Below are 9,233 nucleotides of genomic sequence, written 5' to 3' on the forward strand. Positions count from 1 at the left end.
TAAAATTCAAACCCAGCCAAGTCTAAGTATGGGCTACTTTTTTTATAGTCATGCGCAGCGTTGGCTATATTTACTCAGCTTCATAGATGGTTCCCGTTACTGAGCACATGCTGTTTTTGGTAACAGTTTACTGATAGACAATGCATTAAATATGATTTATTTGTATGCAAATATAAGATTGGGGCTCCCCCTGCCATGCTGTTTTGGGGGAAAAAAACCTAGTCATGTATTAGAGTAAATACAGTAAATATGGTACATCTGTTACACCTAGGTGGGTTAGGAATTTGTTACAAGTCAATTCAGCTCATCAGTGAAACAAGAAAGAGTTGTTCACACTGATATAATCATTCCCAGTTCCCAAACTTACAAGATACAGGGAGGCTTTAAATTGAGCAAATATATGGTTTTATACAATCAGGAGGGATTTCCCTGAGAGAGAATCTGCATTTTAAAAACAAGACAGACAGAAAAAGAGACTGTCTGCACGTCTAACAAGATCACACAACCCACCCACTTGAAAAAAGGAGGTCAGTCCTGGATAGAGGACAGAAATGTCTACGATGAGCGTGCATCCAGTTTCACCACTGACTGACGGACAACATGATAAACTCTGCATGGTCTCATGTTCCCCTGTAATACATGGATGATACCTGCATATCACTCAGGGAACCTCAGAGGATGTGTACTCCAAACACTGCAAGAACATATGAAAGTTGCCCTATAGATTATACCCACAGGGCAACACTACTGTTAATCAGTTGAACCATTTTAATTATCAAAAGTTGATGAATTGCTAATCTGCTACTTCACCCCTACCAACTCCCAAATGTTCCTGAGTGATAGCAAGTCAAGTGCCAGACACTCAAGCAGACTCCTCCAAAGTCATTACCAGTTACTTACTTTTATTTAGCCTGAAGAACAAGCTTTTGTCTATAGCTACCAAACGTGGTGTCAACCTTCTATTCTCATCACTCATGGCATTAAACCTTACTGGTAGTATGGGATATACTGCAAATTGTATACTATGAAGTTCTCTTTCCTGGATTCTTTTTGGAACATACCTCATTCCCTCCAATCTACCAATACTAAAAAAGTACTTTCTCTTGGCATTCAGACCATATCCAGTTTATCTAATAAAAAAGCCATTCACTGGTTCTACACCTCCTCAAGTTGCATTCAGATTCCTAGTTATCTTCTTAAACTCTCACACTATCTGACTATTTCCTATTTTTAAGAGAACCACTTACCCTAACCTACTCTTAAGTGGTAGGCTCCATGGCTCATTTGAACAGCCCTTCATACTCCAGCCCTGTGATCCTATACACAGAACTCCCTCACAGATCTTATTCAGCACTCACTAACCAACTCTTCCTTGAAGGACTCTTCAGAAATACTTAAAAAGCAGGACATATTATCCAGCCAAGTGACTGCATGAACCCGTCTACCTCCTAACTTTGACCTTGTCCAACAGGCAACCTACCTTCAGAAGCAACAATCTGAATAGATAAATGCAACACAGTAAAAATGGAAGAAAAAAAAATCCATGTTAGTTTTGACAGCGAAATGAAACAAAGTGTTTAAGTGACATTGAAAGCACCAATCAGGATTCGGAGCTTATCATTTGGCAAGTCTCCCCCCCAATTCACTTTATGTTGATTTCAAGAAACTGAAGTGAGATAAACATCTGCAGTTGCACCCATGATACTGGACTTGAGGGGCTGTATGTGTATTCTGACCACATTAGCAAAGAGCGGCAAACTAGGGTGCTTGATGGGCTCATGTGCACACTGGTCAAGCTGATCTGGTAGGTGGTTACACTTTGTATCTGCAAATGTGTCTAAATAGTTTTGCTAGACTGTAAAATAAACCATACCTAAAATAATTTTCATTTTCTGCAGCATGTTGAATTCATTTAAATTTAAGCTTTGTTCGACAAGTTTTAGTTAAAGTGCTTTTCAGTGGGGGGATGCTGATACACATGACACTGTGGTGCTTTAATTACAGCAGCTCTCAAAGCCACTCTAAAGCAACACCCCCCACCTACTCCTGGAGCACATGTATCAACACCCTTTGAACAAAAGAAGAATCTATATTGACATAAAACAATACTTGATTGCACACAAAGATTTAATTAACTATTCTAGTTTCTTACTTTGCCAGAAATGTCATATAAAAGTCAAGAGCTACTTAAAGTTATCTTTGGAATCATTTAATATCCCCTCTCCATTCACTTTGGAGATAAAGATAATTTAAAAGCAACAAAACCAAGCACTACTTTTAAAAAATGTTAAAAGTCAAGACTACTACAAACATACTACCTTTTCCTGCACTGTATCCTTTAAACATAACATTTCCTAATCTAAGTAGGTTTTGCATGAAGTTGAATCAGGAGCACAGGATACAAGACCTCAATCCTATTATAACAACCATTCCAGTCTGACTTTGGACTGGTACTTCTTGCTTTTCCCATTACCCTCTCGAAGGAGTTTTGCATGGTTAAATCCAATAGCCTCCTTCCACTCCCTTCCATCCCACCCTACCCCCATCCATGTTCCCTTGCACACTAGCACTTAGGGCTTGTACAGAACTGACTTCTACTGAAGTCCTAGTGACTGAATGGCCACCTCAGGTACAGTGAACTAGGATCTTCTGGGAGTAAGTCTTCTTTAACAACCTCCACAAGACAGTGGATCTTGCACTGAAACTGGACAGAGTTCCAGGTGCCAAAACCTTGAGACACCCATGTACATTATGGACTGCAGACACAAGTATTTATTTTCCTCAGAAATTTTCTGCCCTTCAGGTTCAGTACCTGGATAAGCTCTTTATTTTAGTCATTTTTTGAGACAGGTACTGTTGAGTGTTCAGTTTTACAGCAGACAAGAGGCAATTTCTGCATGGTAATCATTAAAACAAAATTTACTCATTGTCCAGGCAGCCAGAACAAGACCTCTGCACTACCCAAATGATGTTCTGGCCATTGCAGAGAAGTGAATTTGCCATGCATGCACACCTTGTTAGTTTATTTTGAGAGGCAGTCATTTTAAGTTGTTGAAATAGTGTGAATATATGAACAAAAATGTAAAAAGCATCAGAAGTAGTCTTAATGTATTTAACAATTGTGGTTCAGTTTGTTTGCAATATGTAAACCTACTATAGCTTCTAACAGTAACAACAAACCCCTACTTGATTCAAACATTACTGCAGAACACTGCTTTTTTCATATCTGCAAGAAAACAGGAACTGGGCATCATATTAGCAAAGTTCTTCCAAGTTTACACAGATTTAAAGGAAAAATAGTACCAGTAAACCACAGGGATGTCTGGCTTAACAACCTTCTGAAACCACATTAAATAAAAACTATACCACACAATCGCATATCTTGTTTTACCATTGTCCTCCAAGTAATAGTTTGAAATTCCTGTGGTTGGCTCTAACTCAAAATGACAAAAAGTATCCCCTTCCCCAGTAAGGCAAACTCACAGCCATTTCACTTACCTTTTTTAATCAGGTATTTTGTAAACCTGGTTATTTTAGACTATGTAAAGGAGACTTCAGACCATATCTGCCTGACAAAAATCCAGCCACATTGTAACAATTCTAAAAAAATTGTTAGAATTATTTCCCCCCAACCTTATGCCAGGGAAAGACTCAGTGGGAGTTTTATCCTCACTGACACGCAAAGAATAAAATAAAAATCAAGCTCCTTCAACTGCAACAGTATTTTTAAAGAGGTTTTAGAATTAAAAAAAATAAATAGAGGCAGTCTTTATCTGCAACACCTGGTCGGATGGCTAAGTCAGCAAAGAGCTAGCCCAGTTCCCACGCATTTCTGGCAAAAGGCAAGTTAATTGTACAACGTAACATTTATTCAATTTGTTTAACATAGCAAGTTAGCTCACATAACTAAGAAGGATGTAACGAGCCTGCTGCAAGTGCTTTTCTCATACTATCAAATCTAAGCCCAGAACTGCGTACTACTCATTGCAAGAGACTGGTGAGGTAAGGATTTTGTAGGTGCTCTCTCTCATTGGAACAACTGCATGGCTGGGATAGATTTAATCAAGCTTTCAAATGCAGGGCATTCTCCTTCAGGTGCGGCCAATGCCCTACATTTGAAAGCTTGTCTAAATCTGATCCCAACTGTGCAGTTTTGAATTGGAGGTGAAACATAGTATCCTTCTGTTAATATAAAACCCTGGAGGACACCTCATTTTTAGGCATCAAGCACATTACCCAATCCAATATAATACTGGTACAAATAAGACCCAGTTTTGTCAACATTAAGAGAGGCTTAATGTGCTCACAAGATTGTTTTCATAAGCAAAATTAACCATGTATAAAAGGTTGCAGGCTTCCAGAGTGACTATAAGATTTCATTAGAAAAGGTCTTTGACATTTCTCAGCCATTTAAAGAAAGGAAGTATTTCAATGATTCCTCTCTCAAAACAAGACTAACAATACTAAGATTTGGGGAAGGCATATCAGTGATTCCTCTCTCAAAATAAGGCTAAGCAGTGACATATTAATATTTGAAGAAGGCCTATCAGCGAGTCCTTCCTCAAAATAAGGATAACAAGCTGCAACAAATTAAAATTTGGGGAAGGCATATCAGCAATTCCCCCCTCAAAATAAGACTAACAAGTGGCAGCGCATTAAGATTTCAAGACTGACATAAGGAAATCACTGGAGACTTTCCCCCTCAAGTTAAGTCTGCAGAGCCATGACAATGAACAAGGAAACCAAGGAGAGAAAGAAAAAGAAAAACAAACAAACCCTGAAATAAAAAAAAAATCAAAATGACAACTTGATCACAGACTTATAGAGAAGCTGGTTGGAAGGGACTGCCAAAGCCTGTCTAGTCCAAGCCCCTGCTTGAAGCAGACTCATCCCTATTCAAACCAACCTCTTGCAGTCAACACCAACACCCACCAGTCTCCCTATGGCAAGCACCATGCAGGGTGCCCAGCAGAGTGGAAGTGGTGCTAGCGTTGAGTCCCCCGGAGCAGGCGTATGACTGAGGGATGGAAAAGCAACGGAGGCTGCAAGGCTGAGATGCCATGAATCAGAAGTTGGTTCCTTAACCCCACTTCCTAAGGATTTTGCCCCATAATCCCAGCTCTTTATTCAGGTCTACATGCCTAACACGCAACACTGCTTTACATGTTTATTAGTGGATGAACATTTCTGAGGAAGCTAACCCTTGAGCCTGTTCAATTCAATATTAACAACCTTCACAGTGTGTCAAGATTCGCTTTGAAGAAAGGCCTAGAACTGGGAAGAAGGACCAAACTCCCACTGCACTGAGATGTGGGGCACCAGTAGGGCACCATTTCCGGTCCCACTGAGATGTGGGGCTTTTCCTCAGGACCTGCTGTAAGCCTAGAAGGGGGGAGGGGGGGAAAGAAACCCCTGAACAGCACTAAGGGAATGGGAGTCTAGCGCTGCTTCATCCCAGCAGGAAGACCGCCCCCACCCCCACGACCCATTAGCCCCCCTCTGCAGAGGGAGGGCAGGGGGGGCCGTGCCCCTCGCAGGCAAACAGCCGGGGCTGGCACCTGCCTGACGGGCGCCCCAGTGCAGCGGGAGGGGGGAGCCCAGCCCGCCTCCTTGTACGGGGGAGGACACCGCCTGCTCGCAGAGATCCCGGGAGGGGCACGAGGACTGCAGGTCCACCCCAGGGGACACGGCCAGGAGCTGGGGTATGGGGGGCCCTCACCTTGCTCCCGGGCTCGGCTCCTGCAGGGGCGGGGGCGCTGCGCGCAGGTAGGCGCGGGTCCGGCGCGGGCGCAGCTGGGCGCTCTGCCCGCGTCTGCTCCGGGGGGGCGCGGCGGCGGCTCTGTGATGCTGCAGCAGCAGTAGCAGCAGCAGCAGGAAGAAGAGGAGGAGGGGGGCGGATCCAGACAGAAGAGGCTCCGGTTTCCAAGGGGCCTGGACCTGTCCCTGCAGAGCCGCCGGCCTTGCCCTGCCCTGCCCCTTGAGTGTGTGAAGGACGGAGCTCACCCCCTGCCCGAGGCGGGGGCGCGGGCCCTCATGCTGGCAGGCAGACAAGGCCTGACTAGGGGCGCCCAGGAGGGACCAGCGCCTCCCTGCACCCATGGGCCACAGCTCCCCGGGCACATCTCGGTGAGACGGGAGTTTGGTTCTTTTTCCCAGTTCTGGTCCCTTTTCTGAAGCACATGTTTACCCAATGTAAAGGGTGTGAGTATTGAATTAGATAGGCTCGACAGTTAGATTGTCATCAGAAATGCGCGTCGACTAATAAATATGTAAAACCATGTCGTGTATTAGGCACGTAGCCCTGAATAAAGAGCTGAGATTAGGCTGGGATTATAGGGCAACATCCTTAGGAACCAGGGCCTGGGGATAAGGCACCTCCCTACTCGTGGCATCTCAGCTTTGCAGTTTTGAATTGGAGGTGCAATGTAGATTCATAGATCGTAAGGGGCTGGAAGGGACCCCGCAGATCATTGGGTCCAGCCCCCCCCCGCTCTATGCAAGAAGACAACTGGGGTCAAGTGACCCCAACAAAGTCCAGTCTCCTCTTGAAAACCACCAGAATAGGTGACTGCACTACCTCTGCAGAGAGTTTAATATCCTTCTGTTAATATAGTAAGGATACATAATCTCCTGCTGTTAATATAAAACCCTAGAGGCAGGGGCAATGTGTAGGGGGTGCACCCTCTACAAAAAGGCACTGCTGACACTGTCGGCGGCACCTGCGGGTGGTCACCAACCGCTGGTTGGCACTTGCAACCCCAACCCCACCTGCTGCCGACAGCACTGGCAGAACCTCTGTGCTTACTGCTGCTGCACTCCCACCGCTGCTGTGCCCCCCGCCCCAGCCACCAGGGGCACGTGCGGTTCATGCCTGAAGGATACCTCATTTTTAGGCATCAAGCACATTACCCAACCCAACTATAGTGGTACAAATAAGACCCAGTTTTGTCCACGTTAAGAAAGGCATCATGTGCTCACATGTGCAGATTCCTGACACTGTCCGGATCAGAGCCAGCCCACAGAGCCATGTCATCTGGCCTAAAGGGCTTCTCACTGGGCCGGAGACTTGGTGGTGAGGGAGCAGTGGCAAGGAACACTGCCGCCACTCCCCCAATGTCAAATTTCTGAGATTGGTCTGGCAGGACCAGCCCCATGTGGTAGGATCCAGCCTACAGACCAACCTGCCATGGCTCCTCCGGCCTGTGGGGCCAAAAGGTTGGGCACCACTGCCTAAGTCTTAATGTGTAGATATAGATCCATTTTGGGGTATAAGAGGGATATGTGCCACCACTTTTAATTCAGAAACAAAGTGTGCCTCAGATGTCAAAAGTATGGAAAACTTTGCTGTAATGCACTGCCCCTGTGCAGAAGTCCCCTTGCCCTAATGTCTTGGCAGCCATCTTTTTCCCTTGCCATTTTCATGCACAGGCCAAGTCTAAACCAGGCAAATGTGACCATACCAGCTGATCATAACAGTACCTGAAAGCACAGCGGCAAGGCCAGCCATAGGCTATGCAATATCTTTGCAAATACAAGGGTATCAAGAATATGGCCCATGGAGCCACATCATTCAGGCCCTGGCCCTGTCCAAGACCCCTCTACCCCCCGCATGTTGGATCTAGTGTCCACAGTGCCTGCTTTGGCTGGTCCAGGATGTGAACTGCACATAGCTCCTGCTCCAGCATGGGTCCCAGAGTGGGCACTTTTATACATTGCAGTGGGACTGGCCACAGCAGGCACTGGATCCAGTATGCTGGAGGCAGGGAGGATTTGTTGGGTCCCCCACATGCCAGATTTGGTGCCTGCTCTGCCTAGTCTGGGACCTCTGCAGCCTTCCCACACCAGCTGGAGTAGGTGCCACATGTGGCTCGTGTCCCAGTCTAGCCAGAGCAGGTGTCACTGTGTGTAGTCCCAGACTGGTCAGAACAAGCACCAGTGGCACTGGGTCTAGCATGTGGAGGGGAGGTTGCACATGGGTTAGATCTGGCCCATGGGTTCAGTCCCACACCATTCATCTGGCCTGTGGATTGGTCCCACACTACTCATCTGGCCTGCAGGATCAAATGAGTTTGAAACTCTTGTAGTTAAACATACGCAAGCAGAGGGAGGAATCCTTATGCATGTCTTTCCCTGGTTGACTGTCATGATATGTCTGCAGCTCAATTAAGGCACTGGGGAATGCCCAGCTGAGATATGCCACATTTGTTTCAGGCAGTACTGTATCCCCATACTGAAAGTTGTGTGCCACCTTAGTGCAGAACTTTAGTGAGACTCTGTAGCTCTATTGAGAGTGAATTGTACCTACCTGAACCCTACCCCCTACAAAGCAGAAAGAATTACTAAATAAAGTATTTGATATAATGAGCAGATGGGAAAGTCAAAGGGAAGGTGGAGAAGAGGAGGAACATCGAAGGCCAGAGCCATTCAGAGAAAGGGTTGGAGAAGCAGAAGTAGCATGGAGACCTGAAAGAGCTAGTGGAGTAGAGGGAAATGTGGGGAGGAGCAGAAAACAGGGAAAACATCAAAAAACTATCATCTAGATCCACAAAAGGAGCTAGGTTTCTCAGTGTGCAGTCCTTGAAAGCCAGAGCAAAAGTGGTGAAAAGAAAGACCATGAGGCCAAACCAGTTCAGAGAAACAGTTAGCTTAACCCGACTGGCACCTAGACACAAACCTAACCTACCTCACAGACCTTCCAATGGCTAGCATGAAAATAACACATCTCATTTTGGAACACAATCCAAATCCAAGGAAAGACAGAGCTCCCCTTTTCTCTCAGCTGGCAGTCTACAGTTGTGTTACCAGAGATCAATCCTAGTCCACCGTCCAAAGACATGTAGCTATCATATTGACAGTAGACTGCAGTAGGAACTGTGGCTTTTGCCAATCCTCCTTCACCCACCCAGCAAAGTGCATGGCTTCCTCTTATTTTTGCAATTAGGAATCCTTTAATGGCTATCTTGTGTAGTAATATAGCTCACTTTGAGGAAGATATCTAAAAGATGATGGGGTGGGGGAGGGAGCAAGCCCCCCTCTCCACCTTTGATTCCACCAGTTCACTGATTAGGGCATTTGTCCAGGAAGTAGGAGACCAAGGTTGGGGCACTCTGTGAAATATGGGAGCATGGGCAAAGTATCTTGGTGTCTTTCTTTCTGGGCAAGTCCTCTAATTGGTAGGCTATCAGTAGACTAACTACTGCTTCTCCAGCAGGTTTTGAAAGAAAGAATTACTC

The 9,233-nt window shown here is 45.6% G+C and overlaps 1 protein-coding gene across 1 annotated transcript in view; it reads right to left on the bottom strand.

The window, feature by feature from the left end:
• Positions 1 to 5,835, bottom strand: part of SCRN1 (secernin 1) — a 67,394-nt gene extending 61,559 nt beyond the window's left edge. The window contains exon 1 of the mRNA XM_019535412.1: positions 5,720 to 5,835. The gene's annotated coding sequence lies outside the window, so the exon portion shown is untranslated. The remainder of the gene's footprint in view (positions 1 to 5,719) is intronic.
• Between the last annotated feature and the right edge of the window lie 3,398 nt (positions 5,836 to 9,233).

Source organism: Crocodylus porosus, unplaced genomic scaffold, assembly GCF_001723895.1.
Source record: "Crocodylus porosus isolate Cpor-Errol unplaced genomic scaffold, CroPor_comp1, whole genome shotgun sequence".
NCBI classification, from domain to species: Eukaryota; Metazoa; Chordata; order Crocodylia; family Crocodylidae; genus Crocodylus; species Crocodylus porosus.